General features: G+C 48.5%; 1 long non-coding RNA gene across 1 annotated transcript in view; it reads right to left on the reverse strand.

Moving 5' to 3' along the window:
• Window positions 1–15,008, reverse strand: part of LOC110583643 — a 44,911-nt gene extending 29,903 nt beyond the window's left edge. Inside the window, exon 1 of the long non-coding RNA XR_002480519.1 lies at window positions 14,954–15,008. This is a non-coding gene — a long non-coding RNA (uncharacterized LOC110583643). The remainder of the gene's footprint in view (window positions 1–14,953) is intronic.
• Window positions 15,009–18,108: the final 3,100 nt, after the last annotated feature.

Consider the following 18,108-nt stretch of genomic DNA (forward strand, 5'->3'; position numbering starts at 1 on the left):
AAGATTTTCAAGATTCATCCATGTTTAGCATATATCAATACTCCATTCCTTTTATGGCTGAATAATATTTCATTGTGTAGAGAGACCACACTTTGTGCATACGTCCATCAGTTGATGGACATTAGGATCATTCCATTTTTTTGTCTATTGTGAATAATGCTGCCGTGGACACTCATAGGCAAGTTTTTGTGCCTATGGGTACAAAACTCTCTTGGGTACGCAGTATGACCCCTTTATTGGTGGTCTCAGTTACCCACAGTCAGCCACGCTCCGGAAGCAGATGACCCTCCTTGTGACCTACCGTGAGAAGGTCAGCTACTTGTGACCTACCGTGAGAAGGTCAGCTACTTGTGACCTACCGTGAGAAGGTCAGCAGTAGCTTAATACTTCATCAGAGTGCCTGTGTCATTCCCCTCATACATCTCGTCATGTGGGCATGATCATCCCAAGAAGAAGAGTACACAGTACGGTAAGATACTTCGAGGGAAAGACCACACTCACAGCATCTTCATTACAGTATATTGTTATAATAGTTCTAATTTTTAAAGAGTTTTTTTTTAAGATTTTATTTATTTATTTGAGAGAGAGAGAATGAGAGACAGAGAGCATGAGAGGGAGGAGGGTCAGAGGGAGAAGCAGACTCCCCGCCGAGCAGGGAGCCCGATGCGGGACTCGATCCCGGGACTCCAGGATCATGACCTGAGCCAAAGGCAGTCGCCTAACCAACTGAGCCACCCAGGCGCCCATAATAGTTCTATTTTATTATTCATTTTTGTTGTTCACCTCTTACTGTGCCTGATTTATAAATCAAACATTGTCACAGGTATGTACATACAGAAAAAACAGAGCATACATAGGGCTCTGGACTCTTCACAGTTTCAGGCATCCACCGGGGGTCTCGGAACGTATCCCTCACAGATAAGAGAAGCTGCTGTTGAGTTAGGAGTGGAATTGCATGTGGAAATGGGATGTAGTATTTAAAATAGGAAATTTCGGGCGCCTGGGTGGCTCAGTTGGTTAAGCGACTGCCTTCGGCTCAGGTCATGGTCCCGGAGTCCCGGGATCAAGTCCCGCATCGGGCTCCCTGCTCAGCGGGGGGTCTGCTTCTCCCTCTGACCCTCTTCCCTCTCGTGCTCTCTGTCTCTCATTCTCTCTCTCAAATAAATGGATAAAAATCTTTAAAAAATAAAAATAAAATAAAATAGGAAATTTGGAAGAATCCAGTAAGTTACAGAATCTAGATGACTGCCTACAGTTGTCCCACTACTTACAGCTGTGTGACCTCAAGCAAACCAAGTGACTTCTCGGAACTTCCAGTCGTTTTTTTGTTTTGTATGTGAACTTTCTTCGATGAAAACCATTTTCCTCTTAGTTGTGTAGACTAACTGTTTGAGTCTGTGAAAGTGTCTATACCCGGTGTGAGGCTCTTGAGCACTCATCACCACACCCCTTGTCAGGGAGGGTGGCCATTTACGGGGATACGCTGGGAACACTACCCCTGCCACCATCAGCCCCAGTGAATCCTTTTCCTTCCCAGCCAGGGGCCCTGCTAAAAATGATGTCATGTAACATAATTTTTAAAAATTATTAAAATAAATAAATATAAATAAATGTTACAAGTAAAAAAAAACTATTGGGCATAAATTTAAGTAGCTTATGACTTAAAAAGAAAAACATGCCTTTATCCCTATCATATAGCTGTTGGGAGTTCAGATTGTTTTTGTGGGCCTATTACCTTACATCAATACTAGATCAAAAAAACAATAATAAAAAAGCTGTTCAATATTTTTAAAAAATGATCTCATGAGAGGCTCTAGCTGGGATGGTGCCTTAATGAGTTAGCTTCTGAGGTGGCTAGGAGAAGAAAGAAATCTTTAAAGTGAGGATTTCAAACCTAGTTGAAAGCCAGAGTGGGTGATATTTTTCTCCAGGGCCCTTCCTAAAGCCCCTTATATTACACTATTTAGGTGACTGTGCTTTGAATGCATCTGGATGAACACACTATCTTGCCCAAGAAAACACTTTTCCTGGTGGAAATGCCCCCTTAAAGCCACTCACTAATGTGTGGATGAGGCTATTGTCCTGTTCCTATGACCGGAACGCTAGCTAACTTGACCCCTAATATGTTTACTTACAGATCTGTGCATCCATCAGCTGACCTAATGCAATGAGACCTTTAGAAGGGAAAAACAATGTGTCCCTGCCACATAGATTTTTCAGAAAAAATAAATAAAATTTCCAATTGAACTAGACTGAATAACATTTCAATCCAAGACCTGTTGATCAGAGCAAGGCACCGAGGACTCAGCAATGACCAACACTGATGTTGGTCTGCCCCCTGGAGCTCAAGGTCCAGGAGGTTCATGACCTTGGTGTTAGTTTATATGTCCACATGCTACACGCACACTGCCTGTGATCAGACGGCCCAGGGCTCCCTGCTGCTCTCCGGCCCTGAACCTCCCTCCCAAGAGTCATCCCGGTCTGGACTTTCTGGCCATGTCCTTTCAAATATGCCCGCCTGTGTCACTTACCTCATGGCCCTGCTTCCATTACTAGTTTATAGTTACAGCTAAGTATTCTGATAAACCTACGTGGTAGTTAAACCCACAGGAAGCAGGAGACAGATGCTCAGGACTGCATTTCAGCTCTACAGCTTCCTAGTTGTGTTGATTCTCTGAGCTCGATTTTCTCCTTGGTAAATGGGATGATACTCGTACCTACTGCAAAGGATTATGGTAAAGACGAAATGAGACTATATAACACACCAAGAACCGTGCCTCCACAAAGAGTATGTGTTGATAAATATTAGCAGACATTATGACTCTCCTTATTAATGTGTTCGTGGCTCCTGTCTTCCCTGCCCTCCCAAGCGACTATATGCAGTTTAATGGGGGTCTACTTCATATTCAAACCTTTGTCTTGCCAAGTGCTCACGGTTGAAAGCCAGCTCCAGTGTCAGGTTGGTGGGGAGATTTGGAGACAGGTGTGCTGCTCAGGGCTGGTCAGGGGCAGGTGAGGATGTGTGCTCTATCTATGATAACTTTTGAGGGTCTTTGCAAATGTTACCTGCCTGCCTTCCCCTAAAGGTACATTCTGCCTTTCCCTAAAGCTGGTCCTGCTCACAATTTTGTTTGCACCAACAAACACATTTATTGCTTTCATCACTCTCCTGATCCAAAACTTTGTGTTTACAATGTAACTTGAAATCCTTAATCCTTAGTGATATGGTCCACCACTTCCCAATCATCAAAATTTCTCCCATTTCAGCTCCAAACAGTCTCACTCATCCACTGGCCTCGCAAACACGCTCTGCTTTCTGGCCTCACTGCCTTTGCTAATGCTACTCCCTCTACCAAACATGTCTTTCCCTCACCCCATCTGCACCATCCACTCCACTGTCAAGCCAGCTCAAAGGCCACTCTTCCAGAAAGTTCTATCGGATCTGCATTGCTGCCTCCACCAGTCCTCACTCCATTTCCTCCCTGCATTCCCGGGGCATTCATAGTATTCTTCTAAAACATTCTCTGTGTTATGATTATCTGAATACATGTCTTATTGCTGACATGTAACTGTGAGGTACTGTACCTTTGTTATTATAACACTGTCTTTCATATTGTAGTATCCCACCAGGGACTTCCATACAGTAGGGATTTAAAGTTTGTTGAGTTGAATAATTTGCACCCTCAAGACAATTGAGCTTCAGGGCGCCTGGGTGGCTCAGTTGGTTAAGCGACTGCCTTTGGCTCAGGTCATGATCCTGGAGTCCCGGGATCGAGTCCCACGTCGGGCTCCCTGATCAGCAGGGAGCCTGCTTCTTCCTCTCCCACTCCCCGCCCCCCGCTCATGCTGTCTCTCTCACTCTCTCTCTCTCTCCCAAATAAATAAATAGAATCTTTAAAAAAAAAAAACACAATTGAGTTTCAACATTAACTCCTTAAATAACCAGCATCACCATGATACACATTGTTATCACTAAGAACTCCTGTAGGTCCTGCATCCTATCGCTGAGAGTCAGCTCCGTGTCAGCACCCCGCCCCCGGCTGAGAGCCGGCTATGTAAACTTGCTCACATTCTTAACTCCGCTGGGCTTCAGTCTCCTCACTACTAACATGGGACAATAGCAGTACCAACTCATAGGGCTACTAAGAGGAGAAAATGACTTAGTCCGTATAAGCCCCTAGGAAAGTGCCCGGCACAGGAAACACTCACGAAATATCAGCAGTTACGCACCTGGCTCTGGCCTTGGAGAAGTCTGGAAAATGACCGCTGAGATGCTGTCATCACCGACTCTCACCAGTAGGAGGCACCCAACCTCCAGGGCTGAGACGACTTCCCTTCCAGATGGAGCCCAGGAGGAGAATTCAGTCTGGGGCTGGGAGCAGAGGTGTGTGTCTCAACGCCAGGAAAACCTCAGGTTTTAAAGGTCACCGCAAAGCCCTCTGCAAGAACTTACACAGGAGGGCATTTGGGAAGTTCCACTGTGTCTTCTTCCCCACCCACCACCTGTTTGGAAAAGGCAAACGTGCCAAAGTGTAGATGGGAGAGCAGAAGGGCGGGCCCAGGGACATGGGAGGAAGGAAGCTGGGTTTGTAGCTGGTGCCGCATATGTTGATTTCAATTCCATGATTTCGTCCAGGATTAGCTGACATGCATCCACCTAGCCTCGCTGGTGTGGCCACCTCCTGAACATGGGGTATGGTCCGCATGAAATCACCTTCCTTTCAGTTTGTTCCTCCTTTCCTCCTCCAGCCAGGTCGTTAATCTATTCCCTGGATCTGGGCACACTGGGGATCACCGGCCCCAATCCTCCTGGTATTTCTAGGTCGAGCTAATAATCTGCCTCTTCCAGGAAGCCTTCCCTGATCTGTCTAGTCCCACAAACTCCTCTGCTGAGCATCTCTCCCTGGCCGTTCCACACTCAGGCACTGTCTCCAATGTTGCCTGTCAGGTACTTACTTATTATGTGGCTTCCAGGTGACAGGGACATGCCTTGTCTGTCCCCCATGAAGGAATCAGTACAGGGTCCTACATGGAGCTCAGTAGATACCAACCATGGAATGACCAGAGAAGGGCCAGGAGTTTTGTAGGTGTGCAAGAATGAATGGATGGCTCCTTAATCTCCCCCATAGACACAAAAATTCCCGCTCGAAATGTGACCTTGCCCATGGGTGTGACATGATGAGCCATTTTCTCCAATGCTATAATCAAAATATGACAAGCACACGCTCTTATAACCATGTCTCATGTAGGAGGTGTGCGTTGTCTGGGCCTCGGGTCCCTTCCACTCTCTTGACAGTGTGCGTTACATTGTTCCACTGTGGTTGACTTGACTTATTTCGTATTCCATGAGATTGTTGGCCACTCACTCTGCGTCTGGGAAAACAGAGGTGCCCCCCCGCCCTTGGGCAATTTGCAGGGGAGCCTGGCCAAATAGCTGAAGCTCTGCATGGAGTTTCAGTCTCCTTAGCTGGAAAATGGGCATGCCCTGTGTGTTCTCCTGCTTTCCCTTGCTCCCATCAGGAATCTGATACTAGTTTAAGTCCGTTTCCTCAGCCTTGTCCCTTATGAAATGAAATACTTTGTTTTCTTCTGAAAGGCAATGAACACATCAGAAACCAGCTGGGAGATTTCAGGGCGGGGTGGGGTAAAGGGTGACTGTTCCTTTCTTTGCCCTCAACATATTCCGACTACTTCTCTTTAAAAGTTTAAGCATTATTGTCTCAGAAATAGCATTTGAGTGAATCTATATATCTAACACCTGCTAAGCTGTTGACCTGACTTGAATGTGTCTTAGCTGCGTGCCCCATCAGATAATATGTCCCAAGGCAGGGACTATGCCCTCTTATTCTGTTTTCTACCCCCAGAACCTACCCCCAGCACTGGACCAGCTATTTTTTAAGTGCAAGAAGTTGTCGGATGAAGAGATGAGGTGAATGATGGGACTGCCCGTAACCCTTCTGCCTGGCAGGAGGCCACCTCGACGGGGGGTACCCGGGGCCCAGCCGGCCCGGGGCTGGTGCATGGCACCAACCTGCTCTTCCACAAACACAGTCTGCTGGAAACCAAGCCAGCATGATTCAACTGTCCACAGCCCAGAAGCTCAGCCCATGCTTCAGGGGAGCTGCGAGAGTGAAGAAAAGGACGTGATCTCTATCTGGCCAATGACTCAGAGGGCTGGCCCACCGCAGAGGGCGCTGACTGGCACAGCTGCAAGGTGGGAGTGTGTCCGTGTGTCCGTGTGTCCGTGTGTTGGGCCGGCGTGGGGGCTGTTTCTCCAGCGCACAGCTTCCCCCTGGAGCCGCCCTGCCCTCAGCTACTCCCTAGTGCTTTTGGAAAGGGCAGCAGGAAAAGGAGGAACCCCAGAGCTGCCCGGCACCAGGAGGGGAAGCCAGACCTTCTCCAGCACTTTTTTGGCATCAACAGACCCACCCTTTTCCCCCTCATACAGAAACCTGATTTCAGGAAGGGAATAAATCAAGTGGTTAGCCTGGAGGTATAAATAAGTAAGAGCACCTTACTCTGCTATCTGTCTTTTATCGGGGGTCGAGAAACATGGAAAGCAAAGACTCTGTTAAGCAAGGCGATGTCAAGGTGTCACCGGGACACAGACGGGAACCTCAGGAAGAAGAGGTTCCTTCCTCACTCCTAAAAACCAAGCTGGTTAGAGGTCACTTCCTTTGTCCTTTGTTCCTGGTTCAGTCACACGGGTTCTTCATGTACACGGCCCATGGTGCTTGCGGGAGAGCTGGCCCAGCCCCCAGCACATCCCTGCTGGGGACCTGCACCAGCAGCCCCATTCACCACCAGCAGCTGTGATGAGAGAAAACCTCTCTGAAGGCCTGATAGGCCAGGGAAGCCAGTTTGGACTTCTTTCTAAGTCAACATGACTGTGTATAAACTCTGTTCAAACCCAGAGCCTGACGTTCGGCCTGCCACGCCTGTGCTGTGAGTGAGTTGTCTTAAGGAAAACCATCCTGCCCTTGACATAGAGATCAAGGCTCCCACTCCCTGCATTCCTTTACCATAAAACGCCTGATTCCTGCCCATATGCTAATCTATAATCTCTTGAGCTTTTACAAGATGTAAGAGTCTCTAACCTTATAAAAACTGCTCATTCTCCAGAGCACTTTCTTCCCTGGGAAGTGCATGTTCCTGGGCAGCTGTCCTAACTTGGGCTCGAACAAAACTTTTTTCTTACTTCTACAGATTCTAAACGGTGTGTTCATTTTGTGTCGACAGCCATTTGCAGCCGAGCCTGGCCACCCACCTCCTGTGTTCGTATATATCCTGACTCCTCGTTTCCCCTGTAAGTTCACCTGAGGTCCCGTTGTCTTTTGTAACCTGCAGGGTCAACAAGACTGTGAACAATGGACTTCATTTCTGTTTGACTTTGAAATGAGTTTTTGCATGGGACTGTCGGAGAGTCTGATATTTAGGGATTTCTCCTTGCAGCGAGATCTAATGTCACAGCTACAAGAACTGGCCCTTTTCAGAACCAGATGACGAATATAGGAGTAGCCTCACTTAGAAGACGGATCCCTCTGTGCTGGGAAGATGCTCAGTCTCTCTGTTCCTGCACCTAGCTGCCCACAGTCCTGGAACGGGCAGCTCTCCACTGGCGACCCAGAAACCAAGGCTCCTGATTAGGGGGGACAGGCCAGGAGAGGCCTGGAGGGCAAGCTTCCCTACCCTCCGGCCCCCCAAGTCTCCTCAGCTAGTGTAAGGACACTGATTTCACAAACCCTGCTTTCACTGCATGCAAAATGGCTCATTTTCTAGGCCAACTGCAGTTCAACCACTGGGATCTGCAGAACGTCCAGGCCCTGCCCCTTTCAACTGGGACAGTGGGACATACTGCCTAACCAGCCACCCTGGCCATTGACTATTGGTCTGAGGGTTAGGACCTCACTAGTGGTGCATTTACTCTGAATTGACGTGCTTCCAGCGATGACAAGGATTTAGCTTGGTTTTATAGGTTTTGTTGAGGAACAGACTTCACATTAATGACCTTGCCTACCAGATGACAGAGCACTTGGCCTCCCCTTTGGAACCTTAACAGCTGTCTCTCCTGAACAAGCTCATAATGGTCTTAGGGCACCCCCTCTTGGGCTTCCCAACATATCCTCTACCCTGCTGCCTAACTGAGTTCAATCTGCTCATGTCAACTGTTCTATTTACCCCTTCCACTGTTTCCCGCGGCTCTTAACCAGACAACTAATGGGACCTTGATTCTTCACTAGACCTTCTCATTTCATACTATGCTGCCTCCACCTTCCTTGTGCTCCAGCCAAATTGGCCTTCTCTTAGCTCCTCTACCCTGTACCCTAGCTCCCACCCCAGGGCCTTTGCATATGCTGTTCCCTCCTCTGCCCCTGCTTTTCTACTCACCTTCACTTCTACTCCTTCTTCAGAGTTCAGCTCAAGTGTCATGTCCTCCCTAACCACCCAGACAGGGGCAGGCCCCTGCACCTCATGCTTCCCGGCCTCTCGCTTCTCCCTTGTAACACCTATCTTAGTTGTGATGAGATCACGGTGCAGTCAGTTGTTTTTATCTGTGCGGCTCAGTAGAATATAAGCCTTACAAGGCAGGACGGTATCTACTTGCTCATCTCTGTAATCGTCACTCCTTGTATTCAGTACCAGGGGACATAGTTATAGGAATATCTGTTGAACAATTGAATGAGAGAATAGGATATAGCATGTTACAAAACATCAGTGGATTTCCTATCAAAACTCATTCTGTACTACGAGAAAGGAAATGCCCATGCAAGCTCCAAGCACGTTGACTTCAGGCTGAGAAGGGCCTCGCTGTCACCTTGGACAGCTGTCGGCCTGCAGATGGTGGAGAAGCCTTGCCTAAAGCCTCACTCCCTCTACGCTGTCCCACTGTCCCCCATGGAAAAGCTGACCAGATTCTTTTGTGGGCCTTTGGGGTGACTGGAAGGAGAACGGATAGTTTTCAAATAGAAGTAGTTCCCAAGCTTCATATCCAGAGGCACATGAATTGTAGCATCATTGAATGGGCCCTAGTCAGGGATTCAGGGAGCCCTAGTCAGGGATTCAGGGATTCACCCCTGCACTGGGAGCAGGGGTGGCGGTGAGGGGAGCACCACTGTCTCTGCTCTGCCGGATGACCAGGCACTTGGCTAGTTCCGCCCAGCAGCCCATGCATGGAGGTGCGTGCTTCCTTGCTGCCTACCCTACTCCAAAAGGAGCTTGTATTTCGTGAGAATAATGCTATTCCCTGCCGAGGACCAAAATGAGCCCACTCTGCTCTGTTCCCACAGCTCACGAGTCTGTGGCTCCACGAGGCTGCTCAGCATCAGCGGCCAGACGGCACAGGAGTTTAGGGAAGGCGTGACCACCCAGCAGCTGGGTGAAAACCTGCGGACTGCTGCCAGGGACCCCGCGGGGACAGTGAGCTCTCTAAGCAGAGGCACCGCCTGCTTCTCTTCCCACTGCACCTCTGCTCTGCGGTGTCTCTCTCTCTCTGGGCCACCTTCCAACATGATTGTGCCACAAAGAGGCACCATCCAGAGTACACCTCAGCTTCATCCCTGCTACACTGCATCCCTGGGACAAAGCGTCATGTTGCTCCCTGGATTATCCAGGGGTTTTTGGCATCATGTGGGTATACTCCAGAAAGAACCGAAGAGCAGGTAAAAAAACCCAGTTCACAGGCAAAAAGTAGTCAATCTAAAGTGTTGTTTAAATTATATCTTTTCTTTACTGAATTGGCCCCAAATGGATGAGCATCAATATCCGTCTCCCGAAGGCTCTCACTCACCCCAGGAGGAACTTGGGCAGAACAAAACCTCGGAAGAGCTACCAGTTATTGGCATTCCCAAAGGTCAGATGTTGCTGTCATCACCACATTGCATCATTTGCCCTCAAATCCACCTGAGGAAGTGGGTACAATTATTATCCCAGTGAGACTCTGGGAGGTTGGGTAACTTGCCACACTGATCACAAGAACTGGGATCCCAGCTCAGATTTGGCGATGCCGGTCTCGGGTCCTACCTAAAACTCTTGGCATGAAGTGGGGTTACAGGAACCTACAACAGCATGGCCAAGCATCCTGGGAGAATGATCAAACAGAGGCCACTCCAGCCACGGACGGCATCTGGCAAAGCTGTCTCCGGGATTACAGCGTGGTCTCTCTCCTACCCCCAGACCCCACGCTCGGGCACAAAGCCCGCATTCCAGGCTGCTGGGGACCCAGAGAACTCATGTCCTCCCAGGCATACTTGCAGGAGTGTCCCCAACTCTTGCGGAAGGCCTGGCTGTGGCTTGCGGAGCCCACAGGCTCCCTGCAGAGCTCCCCCTCCTGCTTCCTGAATGTGAAAGCCCAGCGGTGGTAGACAAGTCATTTCTGCTTTGACACATCTGCTGCACACATTGCAAAGGAAGCCACGGCAATCAGTGGCAGATGGGATTTTCCCTCACCATTTGAGAATACATTTGATAATGAACATGATACAGCTGTTATCCTGATGGGTGCCTTTGAGTCACAGGTTTGATGTCAGGACTTTTGTTAGAGGATGGAGGAGAAATGGCGCCATAAGAAAAGCCTGGGGGACCGCTGCAGACATGGTCCCAGGGTCCCTCGAGGCACCACCACCCAGAAGTGGGGCTGGTACTCAGCAGACTGTGCTGGCCACTGAGCTGCATATGGTGTGATCGGGAGCCAAGGAGAAGAGGGGACAAGGGCCAGGAGCAGGCCAGAGCATCGTACTACATTCAGGAGGCTTGCTTGAGCATTGTTGAGCTGGGGCCTTAATTGTAGTCAGTGAGCCTCAGTCACAGGTGTCTGGGCACAAATAGTGGGAGTTTAAAGGTGGTGGAAAATTCTCTGGGAAAGTGATGGAAGCTTATTCTCTTCAATGGGCGGATGAAGACCTCTTTCCCCAGCTCTCCAAACATAAGGGAAACTTGACTGAAAACCTAACTAATATACTTGGCCCTACAGAAGGGCCAGCATGCCTGGCGGGAACCACCGGATCCCCACACAGTATTTGTTACCTGGGCAGGCCACTCGGGAAAGGACACCTGGACATCACAGGGAGAATGGAGTGTCAGGAGAAGCCCTTCGAGAGGTGTGGTTGGCGATGGTGTAAATTTATGGGCTGGGAACCAAATATCCACATAGCATGATTTTTATAATCCACTTTAGTGGTTAAAACTTCAAATAAAGGTTTCAAAGCATATATGGACACTAATGATCCATAGATAAGCTCTCTTCACAGTAGGGAAGGATGAGAAAAATTATGAATGGAAACCCTGTTTATAGAAGAGTGAAATGATGGTGGGTCTTGAGTAAGACTGTTGCGTGGTTAGCGATATTCAAGAAGGTAAGTGAAATTAAGGTGTGTCTGACTTCTAGTAATATAGATGGATTTCATACCTTTGCCTGCATAGGAGCACGCAGCATTTTCAAGTGTTACTATCTGTAATTGACAAATTATATGACTCATATGACCAGATTGTTCTCCTTCCAAAGACATATAAAGAAATACGGTTACCTCGCCAACCGTTCTGTTACCAGATGTTTATTTTTAGGATATACAGTGTATCTGCAAAAAAGCATGGAAGCACAAAACACATCAGACCTATGCTGGTGGGTCTGGTCATGGGACCAAGGCTCAAGACCTTAAATTTTGTATGAGCTTGACCATATTAAGCAGAACTTACACATTCTCTTAGGAGGGGATTCAGTAGAGTGCTTTGCATACAGTGGGTGCTCAAGAAGTAGCCGCATTTTCTGCTCTGTTTGTCATGGTGATCACACCATCAGAATGCAAATGACAATTTGCATATGATATTTAAGGAATCCTGTGTGACTCAGGCTAACCACGTATTGAGAGCCTGACCTGATTTAGCACAGAATTGGTTTCATGTCAGCTCTCAATAGCCTGGCTTCCAGCTATCAATCAAACAGGTTGACCGAGCACCTTCTGTGTACCTGATACAGAGCTAAGCTCCGAGAGGCAAAGATGGATGGACCATGGCCCTGCTCTCCAAGGGCTCCCAACACAGTGGGGGTAGACAAATGACCACAGGACAGCGACATGGGTGTTAGAGCTAGAGCAAGGTGCTGAGAGGCTTGGAGCAAGGTGCCCAAGTGGCCCCAGGAAGTCTAAGAAGGCTTGAGTGTGGAGACGAAATCTGCACCAGGTTTCAACAGACAAGTAAGTGGGAGTTTGCCCGGCCGGGTGGGGGCCACGGCAAGCAGAGAAGAGCACCTCCCAGTGGGCAGCGCGCTGAACACCGCGACGCCTCTGAGGGGCAGCAGGACACACTGCCTGACGTCATGAACACGATTCCTTATCGCCATGAACTGGGGATAATATAGAACACCTCCACTTTGGAGGTAAGATGTTATTTGTATATTCATGAAATTCCTATAGAAGAGTGGATCTTAAACATTTGGAGGGGCGGGGACATGGAGCCCTTTGAGAATCTGATTTAAAAAAAAAAAAAACTATGCCTCCTTCCCCCATGCAGCCATCCTGGAGCTCCTGTTTAAGAAAAGCTCCTGGAGGCCGAAGTGCTTCCAAGCCAGCGGAACCCACCCAGGCCTGCCGCGCCAGGCACACGTCCACCTGGCCCAATCTCCCCGCCTCCGCCTCTCTGGAATCACCCAAGTCTCTCTGACCCAACACACCAAGAGAAGCGTTGGTGTGGTGAAACTGCCCAGCCAGAGCCAGCCCAGCCCAGGGCAGCACGCCCAGGACCAAGGAGCTCAGCCAGGGGCGGGGGCGGCCCAGTCCTGCTTCCTGCTGCTCACACACGGTGGGCCTGTGGGCAGCTCTCCAGCTCTGCTCTGGCTGGGTGCTTCCCCTGAGCCCACAGTCAGCCCTTCAGCTAACAGAGTCTACCAACAGAACAATCCATCCACAGCCTTCATGCAAGTGGGAGGCTCTCTAGATGATGATCTATGAAAAGATAAACAAAATAAACAAACAACCAACAAAGCCCAGGTTCACATGAGACTTAGAGTCTGGAGCCTCTACTCAGGTCATTCACCCCTTCTGTTCCCCACCTCCGGGTCTCGGGTGCCCATCTGTAAGTAGGGCCGCCCAATTCATGAGGTAGACGAGAAGTAAAACCAAGGGAGTTAATGTGGGTGAAAGTACTCTGAACTCTAAACCTTCTGAAAGGCCATACATTACTACTGTAGAAATTACTGGAGCACTAATGATAACATTACAGGAAAAACAACTGGCCTTTTCCTATAACCCCAAAACAAAATTTCAACTTAAAAAAACAGCGAGACACCCTATAGAGAGAGAATAGTGTCTGTCATTTGTTATAAGGTATCAAAAATACTTTTATTTATTTATTACCTAATTATAGAAAGGGCAAGGAAGGAGAAGGATCCTCAGTCTAATTCCAGGTTGGATCAGATACTTCCAGAGCACTGGCTGGCATGTTTTCCTCTTCACCCTACTCTGTCTGCTCAAGAGCAGGGTCCGGGGTGTTTCTGGCCCCCCTGGTGTTCCACCAGCTGCTGCTTTTCCCCATCATTCCACGACTCTGCCCCGTGGCTTCAAACTGGTTATGGGGGATAAGCCAGTAACAGACAAGATAAATCCAGAGGACCTCAGTCAAAAGCAAATTAAGCAAGGCACATAGAAGTTCAAATGTGGTTCAACACATCTTCAAATGCTTCATTCATTTGCTGTCCCTCGAGCATTTTCCACAGGCACACTGCTGGGGGTGTAGAAACGAAATCTGCGATGCAATAGCAAATACAGACTGACAAGCAGGCAATGAGATGACAGAGGTTTGCAGAGAGACCAACAGTCCACACTGCAAGCAGTCCCTGGTCGTGGAGGGGGAGTCCCAGCAAACAGCAGGAGACAGGCCAGGGCCAGTCGCACAGAGCCCTGAGAATCTCAAAGGCCACGGAATACTACAGGATTTTAAGCCTGAGAGTGGTTTAAGGGCATGCATTTTTAAACATTCCCCAGATAGTTATGCAGAGGATGGAGGGGCACAGAGAACTGAGGGTGTTGAGATCTTGGGCAAAGAAACTGTCAGACACTGTTGACGTAATGCAGGCAACAGGCCACAAGAGCCTGAACTTCAGCAAGGTGACAAGGAAAAGGGTAAATGAGAAATACTTAGCAGGCAGAATTCGGACATTTGGAGAAGGAAAAGTCCTGACCCCAGCTTTCAGCTCTGTCAAGCTCTTGCTAGCTCTCAGCTCTTGCTAGCTATGTGATCTGCAGATTAAATAACATCCCTGAGCCTCAGTTTCATCACCTGTAAAATGGGCTTAATGGTACAGGAGCATAATGAGGATTAGAAAGAATGAGTAAAGAGATGAACCTGGCCCATGGCAGGCACTCAAGAAATGTCAGCCTCATTGAAGGAAATGGTAATTTGTGCCAAGTTTGCATCAAACTTGAAAATACATAGCAGGAAAAAGGGGATGCGCAGAGAAGAGCCACAGTGGAAGCCTACCGTTGGGCAATGAGGCTGCCTGAAGGACTTCAGGAGGAACTCACATAAAACCTGTTCCTGGAGAGAGAGCTGTGTGCCCCATGACTCCCCTCAGAGTGACTCCAAATGCAGATGACCCCAGGCCATGGTGTCCAGAGGATCTGCTTCTCCGCTGCCTCCAAACCCCAGCCCCTAGGAGACCTCAGGCTTGCTACTTCTCAAGTCAGTTCAACAACACTTCTTCCCTTTTGTTCCCTTTTGCAAAGCCACCAGTAACTCAAAGACCCCCCTCCCATACTTCACTGTCCTCCCTCCCTTTCTGCCAAACCCACAGACAGATGGAAGGAGTTTCCACTGAGGAAGTGAACTAGAGTTAAGTATTTCCTGGCTCCCTTCCGGTCAATCGCACGTGTGAGGCCGTTGACCACACTCTTCCCTTCCCCCTGGTCAAGCGTGTTCAGGCCAGGAGCCAACTTAGGACTCCGGGGGTACCCCAGCTCCTTACCTGTGTCAGGTGCTGGGGGAGCAGAACGCGGCCGGCACTTTCACTGTGGGAAGCCACCAACCGGCTCTCCGCTGGAAATTCACCACCCGTGGAAAGATAAAGGGCAAGGTTATTTCCCTTCACCAGTTATTTGCTACATCACTCGTTTCCTATTTCAGTGCGTTTTAAAAATTTCCCCTAGGCTGCGAGTGCGGAGGCCTCTGTGTTGTGAAATATGGTTAGCTTGAGGTGCTTTTTTTTCATGACATCACTCAGATAGGGAGGGGTGTGGGGAAACTAAAGCCCCAGGGGAGGCCTGTTTTTCTGGGATCTCAAAGAAATGCAAAAAAGGGGGGGGAGTCGGAGCAGTTAGCGGGGAATAGCAATGAAAGGAGAAGGAGAAAGAAAAGTGTCTCCATGGAGATTAAATGTGGAAGACCACTGGCTGAGCCGACTTCTAAAGAAAGAAACTTTACCTACTTCTTTTTACTGGTCATGTTATCTGTGTGTCCATTGTTTTTTTTTTTTAAAGCTCAAACAATTATCTGACAGATTTAGATCTGTTACTCTCAATATGGTTTACAACATCATATTAAAAATATTCAAATATTTTGCCCAAATTGCCAGAGGCTCTGTATCATCTGGATGTTTTCCTGTGCTCTAAATCTGCAGGTGCCTAGGAGGAAGTGGGCCAGAGGTCAGAGCATTATGCTTAAATAAATAAATTTAAATAATACTTAAATACATGCTTAGAAACAGCTGACAGAATTTTGGAGTACTGGCTCTTTAAATAATTGGCAGTAACACTGGGCTCACTTCCTCACCCCTTCATTTTCCCTGCCTGGCCTCCCAGGCATTTGAAAGCGCAACTTCTGGGTTAGGCAGAGAGGCAGGCTCTGATGGGTGTAAAGAGACAGACAAAGTTGTGCTCCTTACTAGCGAGTTATTATCCTGCAAATATATCCCTCAAATAATCAGCAGGTGAGATTCTAGTTCCTAGCTCCTCGGGTTTGAGGCCCACCCAGTTCCTCTATCCTGACCCCCTCCCTAATTAGTTTGTTAGCCATCAGCAAAGGTCAAAAAACCCCCGCTTCACAACCCTAGGCTTCACTGGGGGCGTATCAATTCTGGACACCAGCTCATCTTGAAAGCGGGCAGAGGCGGTGGGAGGTGTGTGGTGGGTGGGAAGGTCAGAGAACAGAGCGAGTCTAACAAGTGGCATCTTTTCATCGGGGAGCTCAAATCCAAGACTCATGCCACATCACGGATTCCCAGAAAATACTGAAAAAGTGACATTTTTTGTATTTGCTTTAAATAACAGAAATGGGGTTCTTTATTCTTTTTTTTTATAAAATTCTTTTTTTTAAAAGATTTTATTTATTTATTTGAGAGAGAGAGAATGAGAGACAGAGAGCACGAGAGGGAAGAGGGCAGAGGGAGAAGCAGACCCCCTGCTGAGCAGGGAGCCCGATGTGGGACTCGATCCCGGGACTCCAGGATCATGACCTGAGCCGAAGGCAGTCGCTTAACCAACTGAGCCACCCAGGCGCCCCAGAAATGGGGTTCTTAAGCCCCAGCACAGCTTTATTCAAACATCACGTTTGAATTAAACAGAAGGTTCCGTGAATAAAATATTCACTTTCCAGAGTTAGTACTGCTGTCTGTCTTTAGAATGGAAGACGGTGGAGGCGAGCAGGAATCGAAATAACCAGACAAAACGGCTAAGCAGGTGGCCATCTCTATGGCGTAATCTCAGAGCTGCTGAGAAGGGTCACCTGCCTTTTCTTCCCTCGCACAAACACACACGCACACGTGTATATACACACATACTCTTGCACACATGCCTACTGAGGTCATCCGTCTCTGTCAGAAACAGGGCAAATGACCAGGACGTGAACATACTGTGAAGGAGCAACGGAACTAAGCACCGCAAGGAGAATATATTGGAGTCAAGTCACGAATTACGACTACCCGAGCCTCCCAGATGAGCCTTGCTCTGCACGGCTGCTAAATCGCTATCTGGAAGGAAACCATTCAATTAGAGTCATTTGTTTCGATTTTGCAGCAGACCAAACCCGACCTCAACCTTTAGGGAAGACTTTTCCTAAGTAAATGAGTAAGTCAGAGCTTCCCACCATTTGCCACAAAAAGGTATGCCACCACACCGCTCCCCTCTGCTCTGGGGGAGGCCGCACGCCTCTGGGTGCGCCAGGGTCCCCTGCCCCTGCTCACCTGCTGGTGGGACGTAAAGTTACCATGTGTTGGGGTGCGATGGCATGAAAAAGTTTGGGAATCATTGGCCGAGGCTTAAACTCTCGCGGAAATCCTTAACATGTACATTACGAGCAGGGACTGGCTGTTCACTGAAGCAGGGCCAAACAATGGCTCAACCTGCTTTACTGTGCTTGGGCGTAAATCCACATTTTAAAGTTCAGGTTTTAGAAGAACAATCTGTCATTCGCCTCTTTGCTGTTTTCTCTGCTAATTACCCCCTCTCCCCCCGTGTGAAGCTAAACTAGGGGTGACTTGTTTTGAGAGGAGGCTCCTCACATACTCCCTGCCAATCGATCTGTCAGGCTTCCCTCACACTGATTCCTATCCTCCTCCCGGAAAAGCCTGGGGTCCCCAACCAGCAGGGTGAGCCTATCCTCCATCACCCCCACGTGCTGACCCTGAGCCCTGAGACCCACGAGAGGCACCTCCTCCTCTCCAGGGACTAGCTGGGCATTGCAGAGTGGAGGTGAGTCAAAAGACCATCACTGTCTTCCTCTTGGTTCAAAGTCAACACCTTCCAGGTCTGTGCCACCTCGCAGCCCCGCACAGAGCTGCCCTTCACCTGGCAATGGAGGTCAAGAGGCTGCGTCCCTCAGGCAACATCACGTACCTAGTGGGGAGAAAACGACACAGGAGGCGCATAGGAAATCCATCATTTAAAAAGAAATCCTACATGAACTTGACCTTTCGGGTTGCTTACAGGTGTATAGTGTGTTCTCAGCAACAAATCTGAACTCAGAAATTTAGAAACTCATTAATTGAGTTAACATTAACGACCACGATAATCATTTTTTCTCCCTGGGAAAGTATGCAATTATACATTTTCAATATTTGCATTAGATTAGGGGAGGCTATGTCAACAGAAGTGCAATATTAACTTTCCTGCCGGCAGGATCACTGCA

Source organism: Neomonachus schauinslandi, chromosome 8, assembly GCF_002201575.2.
Source record: "Neomonachus schauinslandi chromosome 8, ASM220157v2, whole genome shotgun sequence".
NCBI classification, from domain to species: domain Eukaryota; kingdom Metazoa; phylum Chordata; class Mammalia; order Carnivora; family Phocidae; genus Neomonachus; species Neomonachus schauinslandi.